Raw genomic sequence first — 10,000 nt, 5'->3', positions numbered from 1 at the left:
TATTGCTTGTTTGCAATACTGGCTATCTTGTGGAAGAGAGCCTGGCTTTTGCGACATACGATCTCGATATGCGCAGAGAACAGTCTGGACTCATCGAGGTGTATTCCCAGATACCTCGCCATGCGTGTTCGCCTGATAGCTCCATCGTTGGCACCGCCAGCAATTCGGAGTACAGGGCCACGTGCCAAACGGCCGCGCAGCAAGATATACACAGTCTTCTCAGCAGACAGCTTCAGCTTCACTTTGTGGCACCACTGCTGCAGGGCGTTGAGCGCTGCGTTGCAGTTTACTTCCAACATTGCCCGAGAGTCACCTTCTATCACTAGAAGGATGTCATCGGCGTACGCTACTACGCCTCGCACTTGTCGCAGTTCTCCTAGTTCCGCCAACACAGGCTCGAGGCCTACATCCCAGAATATGGGACCGCAGACCGAGCCCTGTGGGCATCCCTTGGTGATCGACTTCTCAACCGCCCGCCCCGGGCACCGCAAAACCGCCCGCCGGTTACGGCAGTAGTCTAGCAGGCACCGGTACAGGGGCCCAGGACATTCCAACTTCCTTAGGCTGTCGAACAGTGCCGGCCACCATAGGTTGTCGAAAGCCCCAGCGATGTCAACCATTATCCCCGCAACGTACTTGGCTGTAGATGTGTCCACCAACAACATTGCCTTGTTTATAGCATCTTCTGTACACAGACCCCTCCTGAATCCATATTGGTCGGGACTGCGTCCCCTAAGTTCCCGGTGTTGCTCTAGCCGAAGGCATAGGAGCTTCTCCTGGAGCTTAGCCATGGAGTTCAAGAGACAGATGGGTCGGTATGATTTCGGCACTTCCGGATCCTTGTCCTCACCCTTTCTCAGAATGACCACTTCGGCCAACTTCCACGATTCTGGTACCCGTCCCTGACGTAAGCACTCATTGTAGAGGTTAGTCAGGTAAGGGCAGATCTCCGCGCACAGGGCTTGGAGAACCTCGGCAGCGAGTCCATCATGGCCCGTCGCCTTTTTACGGCGCAATTCAAGAATTGCGGCGGTAACTTCACGTTCAGTGAACGGAGCAACAGGCGTCTCATCGGCATACAGCTCATGGAGTTGTCGCCTCAAATTCCCCTGTTCCTCGTCCTCATCTTCGCTACTATCGTCGGGCAATAAGGTACTCATGAGGAGCTCAGCTGACTCTTGCCAGTCCTTGGTGTATTTCTTCACGTTGACATTCAGAGCACTGGGCAGAAATCACATTGCGTCAACACCCGCTAGGGCCATCGCAATGCTTTGTTTTAATTAGACAGTCGGATTCCCCCAGTCCGTGCCAGTTCTGAGTTGATCGTTGAATGGCGGCCGAAGAGAATCCGCGCACCCGCGCGCCCCCGGAGGAGCACGCTAAGGCGGACGCGGCCTCGCAGCAAGGAAGATCCGTGGGAGGCCAAGGCACGGGACCGAGCTCGGATCCTGCACGCAGGTTGAAGCACCGGGGCGCGAACGCCGCGCAGGCGCGCGCATCCTGCACCGCCGGCCAGCACGAGGCCAACCAACGGCGAGAGCAGACCACGCCCGCGCTAAACGCCCGCACTTACCGGCACCCCTACGGCACTCACCTCGCCCAGGCCCGGCACGTTAGCGCTGACCCACTTCCCGACCAAGCCCGACACGCCCCGATCCTCAGAGCCAATCCTTATCCCGAAGTTACGGATCCAATTTGCCGACTTCCCTTACCTACATTATTCTATCGACTAGAGGCTCTTCACCTTGGAGACCTGCTGCGGATATGGGTACGAACCGGCGCGACACCTCCACGTGGCCCTCTCCCGGATTTTCAAGGTCCGAGGGGAAGATCGGGACACCGCCGCAACTGCGGTGCTCTTCGCGTTCCAAACCCTATCTCCCTGCTAGAGGATTCCAGGGAACTCGAACGCTCATGCAGAAAAGAAAACTCTTCCCCGATCTCCCGACGGCGTCTCCGGGTCCTTTTGGGTTACCCCGACGAGCATCTCTAAAAGAGGGGCCCGACTTATATCGGTTCCGCTGCCGGGTTCCGGAATAGGAACCGGATTCCCTTTCGCCCAACGGGGGCCAGCACAAAGTGCATCATGCTATGACGGCCCCCATCAACATCGGATTTCTCCTAGGGCTTAGGATCGACTGACTCGTGTGCAACGGCTGTTCACACGAAACCCTTCTCCGCGTCAGCCCTCCAGGGCCTCGCTGGAGTATTTGCTACTACCACCAAGATCTGCACCGACGGCGGCTCCAGGCAGGCTCACGCCCAGACCCTTCTGCGCCCACCGCCGCGACCCTCCTACTCGTCAGGGCTTCGCGGCCGGCCGCGAGGACCGGCCATGACTGCCAGACTGACGGCCGAGTATAGGCACGACGCTTCAGCGCCATCCATTTTCAGGGCTAGTTGCTTCGGCAGGTGAGTTGTTACACACTCCTTAGCGGATTCCGACTTCCATGGCCACCGTCCTGCTGTCTTAAGCAACCAACGCCTTTCATGGTTTCCCATGAGCGTCGATTCGGGCGCCTTAACTCGGCGTTTGGTTCATCCCACAGCGCCAGTTCTGCTTACCAAAAGTGGCCCACTTGGCACTCCGATCCGAGTCGTTTGCTCGCGGCTTCAGCATATCAAGCAAGCCGGAGATCTCACCCATTTAAAGTTTGAGAATAGGTTGAGGTCGTTTCGGCCCCAAGGCCTCTAATCATTCGCTTTACCGGATGAGACTCGTACGAGCACCAGCTATCCTGAGGGAAACTTCGGAGGGAACCAGCTACTAGATGGTTCGATTAGTCTTTCGCCCCTATACCCAGCTCCGACGATCGATTTGCACGTCAGAATCGCTACGGACCTCCATCAGGGTTTCCCCTGACTTCGTCCTGGCCAGGCATAGTTCACCATCTTTCGGGTCCCAACGTGTACGCTCTAGGTGCGCCTCACCTCGCAATGAGGACGAGACGCCCCGGGAGTGCGGAGGCCGCCGCCCCGTGAAGGGCGGGGAAGCCCCATCCTCCCTCGGCCCGCGCAAGGCGAGACCTTCACTTTCATTACGCCTTTAGGTTTCGTACAGCCCAATGACTCGCGCACATGTTAGACTCCTTGGTCCGTGTTTCAAGACGGGTCGTGAAATTGTCCAAAGCTGAAGCGCCGCTGACGGGAGCGATTATTCCGCCCGAGAGCATCCCGAGCCAACAGCGGCGCGGGTCCGGGGCCGGGCCAGGTAGGTCCGTCATCCGGGAAGAACCGCGCGCGCTTGCCGGGAGCCCGAGCGCCCAAAGGGGCGAATCGACTCCTCCAGATATACCGCCGAGCAGCCAGCCAGGACACCGGGGCTCTGCCCAACAGACGCGAACCGAGGCCCGCGGAAGGACAGGCTGCGCACCCGGGCCGTAGGCCGGCACCCAGCGGGTCGCGACGTCCTACTAGGGGAGAAGTGCGGCCCACCGCACACCGGAACGGCCCCACCCCGCGGCGAGTGGAAAGGCAACCGGACACGACCCCGCCGCGGATTGCTCCGCGCGGGCGGCCGGCCCCATCTGCCGAGGGCGGGGGCCAGTGGCCGGATGGGCGTGAATCTCACCCGTTCGACCTTTCGGACTTCTCACGTTTACCCCAGAACGGTTTCACGTACTTTTGAACTCTCTCTTCAAAGTTCTTTTCAACTTTCCCTCACGGTACTTGTTCGCTATCGGTCTCGTGGTCATATTTAGTCTCAGATGGAGTTTACCACCCACTTGGAGCTGCACTCTCAAGCAACCCGACTCGAAGGAGAGGTCCCGCCGACGCTCGCACCGGCCGCTACGGGCCTGGCACCCTCTACGGGCCGTGGCCTCATTCAAGTTGGACTTGGGCTCGGCGCGAGGCGTCGGGGTAGTGGACCCTCCCAAACACCACATGCCACGACAGGCGGCAGCCTGCGGGGTTCGGTGCTGGACTCTTCCCTGTTCGCTCGCCGCTACTGGGGGAATCCTTGTTAGTTTCTTTTCCTCCGCTTAGTAATATGCTTAAATTCAGCGGGTAGTCTCGCCTGCTCTGAGGTCGTTGTACGAGGTGTCGCACGCCACACCGCCAGCCGGCTGTGCACGCTACCGAGAAAGTACCGGTATGCGAACCGCCAGGCGACGGGCGCGCATCGCACGTTTAAGGAGACGCGGCCGGCCACACAGGCGACCACGACACTCCCACGTCTCCGAAGCGGGACAAACGCCGCGCGCTTCAGTATACGTAGCCGACCCTCAGCCAGACGTGGCCCGGGAACGGAATCCATGGACCGCAATGTGCGTTCGAAACGTCGATGTTCATGTGTCCTGCAGTTCACATGTCGACGCGCAATTTGCTGCGTTCTTCATCGACCCACGAGCCGAGTGATCCACCGTCCTGGGTGATCTTTTCCTTTTCAGTCTCCCACTGTCTCTTTCAAGACAGCAGCATTTGCGGGACTGAGGCGTCTGACGGCCCCTGTTCCACTATTTTTTTGTGTCCAACGGCCTCACAGCCGATGGGCGTCGTACGGCTCCACACCGGGGCGGACAGGCACTCGGGCGAACGTCATTCAAAACCGGCGCCAGGCGCCAGGTACCGCAGGCCAGCCGCTCCAGAGCTTCAGCGCTCGTACCACACAACAACAACAACACTTCCGCTAGTTTTGAGAGGCACGCGTGGTTCCGCACGCGGCGCACGGCCACTGCCGTACAGGTAGCGTGTTGCGCGACACGACACGACACGCACATCGAAAGACATGCAGTCTAGTCGGTAATGATCCTTCCGCAGGTTCACCTACGGAAACCTTGTTACGACTTTTACTTCCTCTAAATGATCAAGTTTGGTCATCTTTCCGGTAGCATCGGCAACGACAGAGTCGATGCCGCGTACCAGTCCGAAGACCTCACTAAATCATTCAATCGGTAGTAGCGACGGGCGGTGTGTACAAAGGGCAGGGACGTAATCAACGCGAGCTTATGACTCGCGCTTACTGGGAATTCCTCGTTCATGGGGAACAATTGCAAGCCCCAATCCCTAGCACGAAGGAGGTTCAGCGGGTTACCCCGACCTTTCGGCCTAGGAAGACACGCTGATTCCTTCAGTGTAGCGCGCGTGCGGCCCAGAACATCTAAGGGCATCACAGACCTGTTATTGCTCAATCTCGTGCGGCTAGAAGCCGCCTGTCCCTCTAAGAAGAAAAGTAATCGCTGACAGCACGAAGGATGTCACGCGACTAGTTAGCAGGCTAGAGTCTCGTTCGTTATCGGAATTAACCAGACAAATCGCTCCACCAACTAAGAACGGCCATGCACCACCACCCACCGAATCAAGAAAGAGCTATCAATCTGTCAATCCTTCCGGTGTCCGGGCCTGGTGAGGTTTCCCGTGTTGAGTCAAATTAAGCCGCAGGCTCCACTCCTGGTGGTGCCCTTCCGTCAATTCCTTTAAGTTTCAGCTTTGCAACCATACTTCCCCCGGAACCCAAAAGCTTTGGTTTCCCGGAGGCTGCCCGCCGAGTCATCGGAGGAACTGCGGCGGATCGCTGGCTGGCATCGTTTATGGTTAGAACTAGGGCGGTATCTGATCGCCTTCGAACCTCTAACTTTCGTTCTTGATTAATGAAAACATACTTGGCAAATGCTTTCGCTTCTGTTCGTCTTGCGACGATCCAAGAATTTCACCTCTAACGTCGCAATACGAATGCCCCCGCCTGTCCCTATTAATCATTACCTCGGGTTCCGAAAACCAACAAAATAGAACCGAGGTCCTATTCCATTATTCCATGCACACAGTATTCAGGCGGGCTTGCCTGCTTTAAGCACTCTAATTTGTTCAAAGTAAACGTGCCGGCCCACCGAGACACTCAACAAAGAGCACCCTGGTAGGATTTAAACGGGGTCCGCCTCGGGACGCGAAAGCACCCCTTCGGCTCGCCCCACCGGCAGGACGTCCCACGATACATGCCAGTTAAACACCGACGGGCGGTGAACCAACAGCGTGGGACACAAATCCAACTACGAGCTTTTTAACCGCAACAACTTTAATATACGCTATTGGAGCTGGAATTACCGCGGCTGCTGGCACCAGACTTGCCCTCCAATAGATACTCGTTAAAGGATTTAAAGTGTACTCATTCCGATTACGGGGCCTCGGATGAGTCCCGTATCGTTATTTTTCGTCACTACCTCCCCGTGCCGGGAGTGGGTAATTTGCGCGCCTGCTGCCTTCCTTGGATGTGGTAGCCGTTTCTCAGGCTCCCTCTCCGGAATCGAACCCTGATTCCCCGTTACCCGTTACAACCATGGTAGGCGCAGAACCTACCATCGACAGTTGATAAGGCAGACATTTGAAAGATGCGTCGCCGGTACGAGGACCGTGCGATCAGCCCAAAGTTATTCAGAGTCACCAAGGCAAACGGACCAGACAAGCCAATCCGATTGGTTTTGATCTAATAAAAGCGTCCCTTCCATCTCTGGTCGGGACTCTGTTTGCATGTATTAGCTCTAGAATTACCACAGTTATCCAAGTAACGTGGGTACGATCTAAGGAACCATAACTGATTTAATGAGCCATTCGCGGTTTCACCTTAATGCGGCTTGTACTGAGACATGCATGGCTTAATCTTTGAGACAAGCATATGACTACTGGCAGGATCAACCAGGGAGCTGCGTCAACTAGAGCTGAGCAGCCGGCCGCCCGGGAGTGTGTCCCGGGGGCCCGCGCGAACACGCAAGCGTCCGCTCAATTATTCTGCAAACAGGAGGAGGCCGAGCTCCCCTGCACGATACACCTCGAAACCCTCTCAGGTCCCGGCGGCGCGCAGCGCCGTCCTAGGTACTTGGTCGGTTTCGAGAGAGGCGCAATCGCCCGGAGTTAGGCGAGTAGACGGTTTTAGTGCGAACACCCTTGCTCCCAACTGAGCTTGCCGCTGCCGACAGAGGCCCGGGAGCGTGCTGTCGTGGCATTGCCGGCGGGAGACAACACGCGCCACCTATGGTGACCGGCAGCTCCAACGCCAGCGCCACACAAGGGCAAAGCCCCACTTGGGTGCAGAAGCGAACTCTCCCAGCACAGCGCACGCGCCAACACGTCCGCACAACTGCGATACAAACCACCTGCGAGAACCGCTGGGGCGACCGAGCAGCAGACGGCGTCGCGGCGCCGAGTGCCAGGCGGCGGCGCATCCTCAACGCACACAGTCCTCAATCAGACCAGCACACTGCAGATGTCCACCGCGCTTCGCACCGGGCTCGGCTGAACCAACTTTGGCCGCCAGGCGCCGCGTGCAGGGTGCGCCGCAGCGTAGCTGCGCCGCCTGCCGAGCCCGTCGGCTGGCGCTCCTGCCACTCGGCGCCCCCCACCAGCCGCCTGTTGCGCGTGCGCCCACGCAGCGCGCGGCCAACACGCCGGGCGGCCCCCCTTCACCGGCCGGGAACAGTCCCACCAAGCCACCGCCGCGTATCGCTTCATACCCACATGGGCCTAGTCACGTGTGTGGATGTGGCGGGTACCGCTGAAACAACCGGTTAATAGCTGTACCGATCGTCGCCATCACAGATTCACCTCCAGCGTGAACAACCGCTCAACAACGGATTTCCAGTTCATTTGCGTATCTTGGGCAGTAAACGTAGATGTCCACCTACATTTGCGAATTCAACAATTCTTGCATGCCAGGATGTCATGTGTCACGACACGCTACATCAGACCACATACACACTGCGACATGTGCAGAAGAGAACACGTGGAAGGTGGCCCGCGCACGTATGCGATGTCCCTTCCGCGATCCACTGTCAACCGGCATCTGCGGCATGTCCCAGATATGGAACGCGGTCCACCAGGGTAGCACTTTGTGTGAGGCAATACGACAAAGTCGGAATACACGCGTCACTACATCACACGGCTCACGCTGACCTGACCTGACTCACCGCACCACCACCCCCAGCGACCCAGGGTGACATACAATGCGTTCGTACGTTCCTCCCACACGCCTCTACGGCGTACCACAGTGCAACCTAGCTGTTATTGGGAGACGAGACAAGTAGCATCGAGCACAACATATGGAAATTGAGATTCGACACCGTTGGGCACAGCCAGCGTACGGTCACACGTATCACACTACTTCACTCTGTACGTAACTACCGATGATCGGTACAGCGTGTGGGTTACGCGTACGACATCAGCGGACAATGGACACAGACCATACCACGACGTACACTGAGGGCGTCGACATCTGAACGCAACTGAACAGCTGCGAGGCTCATTTAACACTCAAACGCCAGACCGACCAGCTTGAGAGGACGGAGACACAAAGAGAGGGGCAGAGGGGGGGGGGGGGGGCGATATAGTCCTATTGCAGTACAATTGACAGTGGATAGCGGGAATATGTGGAAAGTAAGCAACACTCGCAAGACATCTACATGAGGATAACAACGACACCAGAGATTCCGAGCAGTGAACTATGTTAGGCAAAGGGACAACGTGGGTTAGGTTAAGGGACAACGTGGGTTAGGTTAAGGGACAACGTGGGTTAGGTTAAGGGACAACGTGGGTTAGGTTAAGGGACAACGTGGGTTAGGTTAAGGGACAACGTGGGTTAGGTTAAGGGACAACGTGGGTTAGGTTAAGGGACAACGTGGGTTAGGTTAAGGGACAACGTGGGTTAGGTTAAGGGACAACGTGGGTTAGGTTAAGGGACAACGTGGGTTAGGTTAAGGGACAACGTGGGTTAGGTTAAGGGACAACGTGGGTTAGGTTAAGGGACAACGTGGGTTAGGTTAAGGGACAACGTGGGTTAGGTTAAGGGACAACGTGGGTTAGGTTAAGGGACAACGTGGGTTAGGTTAAGGGACAACGTGGGTTAGGTTAAGGGACAACGTGGGTTAGGTTAAGGGACAACGTGGGTTAGGTTAAGGGACAACGTGGGTTAGGTTAAGGGACAACGTGGGTTAGGTTAAGGGACAACGTGGGTTACGTTAAGGGACAACGTGGGTTACGTTAAGGGACAACGTGGGTTACGTTAAGGGACAACGTGGGTTACGTTAAGGGACAACGTGGGTTACGTTAAGGGACAACGTGGGTTAGGTTAAGGGACAACGTGGGTTAGGTTAAGGGACAACGTGGGTTAGGTTAAGGGACAACGTGGGTTAGGTTAAGGGACAACGTGGGTTAGGTTAAGGGACAACGTGGGTTAGGTTAAGGGACAACGTGGGTTAGGTTAAGGGACAACGTGGGTTAGGTTAAGGGACAACGTGGGTTAGGTTAAGGGACAACGTGGGTTAGGTTAAGGGACAACGTGGGTTAGGTTAAGGGACAACGTGGGTTAGGTTAAGGGACAACGTGGGTTAGGTTAAGGGACAACGTGGGTTAGGTTAAGGGACAACGTGGGTTAGGTTAAGGGACAACGTGGGTTAGGTTAAGGGACAACGTGGGTTAGGTTAAGGGACAACGTGGGTTAGGTTAAGGGACAACGTGGGTTAGGTTAAGGGACAACGTGGGTTACGTTAAGGGACAACGTGGGTTACGTTAAGGGACAACGTGGGTTACGTTAAGGGACAACGTGGGTTACGTTAAGGGACAACGTGGGTTACGTTAAGGGAGAACGTGGGTTAGGTTAAGGGACAACGTGGGTTAGGTTAAGGGACAACGTGGGTTAGGTTAAGGGACAACGTGGGTTAGGTTAAGGGACAACGTGGGTTAGGTTAAGGGACAACGTGGGTTAGGTTAAGGGACAAATTGAGTTAGGTTAAGGGACAAATTGAGTTAGGTTAAGGGACAAATTGAGTTAGGTTAAGGGACAAATTGAGTTAGGTTAAGGGACAAATTGAGTTAGGTTAAGGGACAAATTGAGTTAGGTTAAGGGACAAATTGAGTTAGGTTAAGGGACAAATTGAGTTAGGTTAAGGGACAAATTGAGTTAGGTTAAGGGACAAATTGAGTTAGGTTAAGGGACAAATTGAGTTAGGTTAAGGGACAAATTGAGTTAGGTTAAGGGACAAATTGAGTTAGGTTAAGGGACAAATTGAGTTAG

General features: G+C 56.0%; 2 non-coding genes and 1 pseudogene across 2 annotated transcripts; all 3 read right to left on the bottom strand.

Moving 5' to 3' along the window:
- The window catches only part of LOC126315863 (large subunit ribosomal RNA), a 6,580-nt pseudogene extending 2,548 nt beyond the window's left edge, over positions 1-4,032 (bottom strand).
- A 188-nt stretch (positions 4,033-4,220) lies between these two features.
- LOC126315867 (5.8S ribosomal RNA) lies at positions 4,221-4,375 on the bottom strand. Its single transcript, XR_007555975.1, has one exon. It is a non-coding gene; the product is annotated as a 5.8S ribosomal RNA (ribosomal RNA).
- Positions 4,376-4,744: 369 nt separating this feature from the next.
- LOC126315885 (small subunit ribosomal RNA) lies at positions 4,745-6,637 on the bottom strand. Its single transcript, XR_007555992.1, has one exon. It is a non-coding gene; the product is annotated as a small subunit ribosomal RNA (ribosomal RNA).
- Positions 6,638-10,000: the final 3,363 nt, after the last annotated feature.

Source organism: Schistocerca gregaria, unplaced genomic scaffold (assembly GCF_023897955.1).
Source record: "Schistocerca gregaria isolate iqSchGreg1 unplaced genomic scaffold, iqSchGreg1.2 ptg000578l, whole genome shotgun sequence".
Taxonomy (NCBI): Eukaryota; Metazoa; Arthropoda; class Insecta; order Orthoptera; family Acrididae; genus Schistocerca; species Schistocerca gregaria.
Note: the sequence above shows the minus strand (reverse complement) of the source record. Positions and strands in the feature narration are given on the sequence as shown.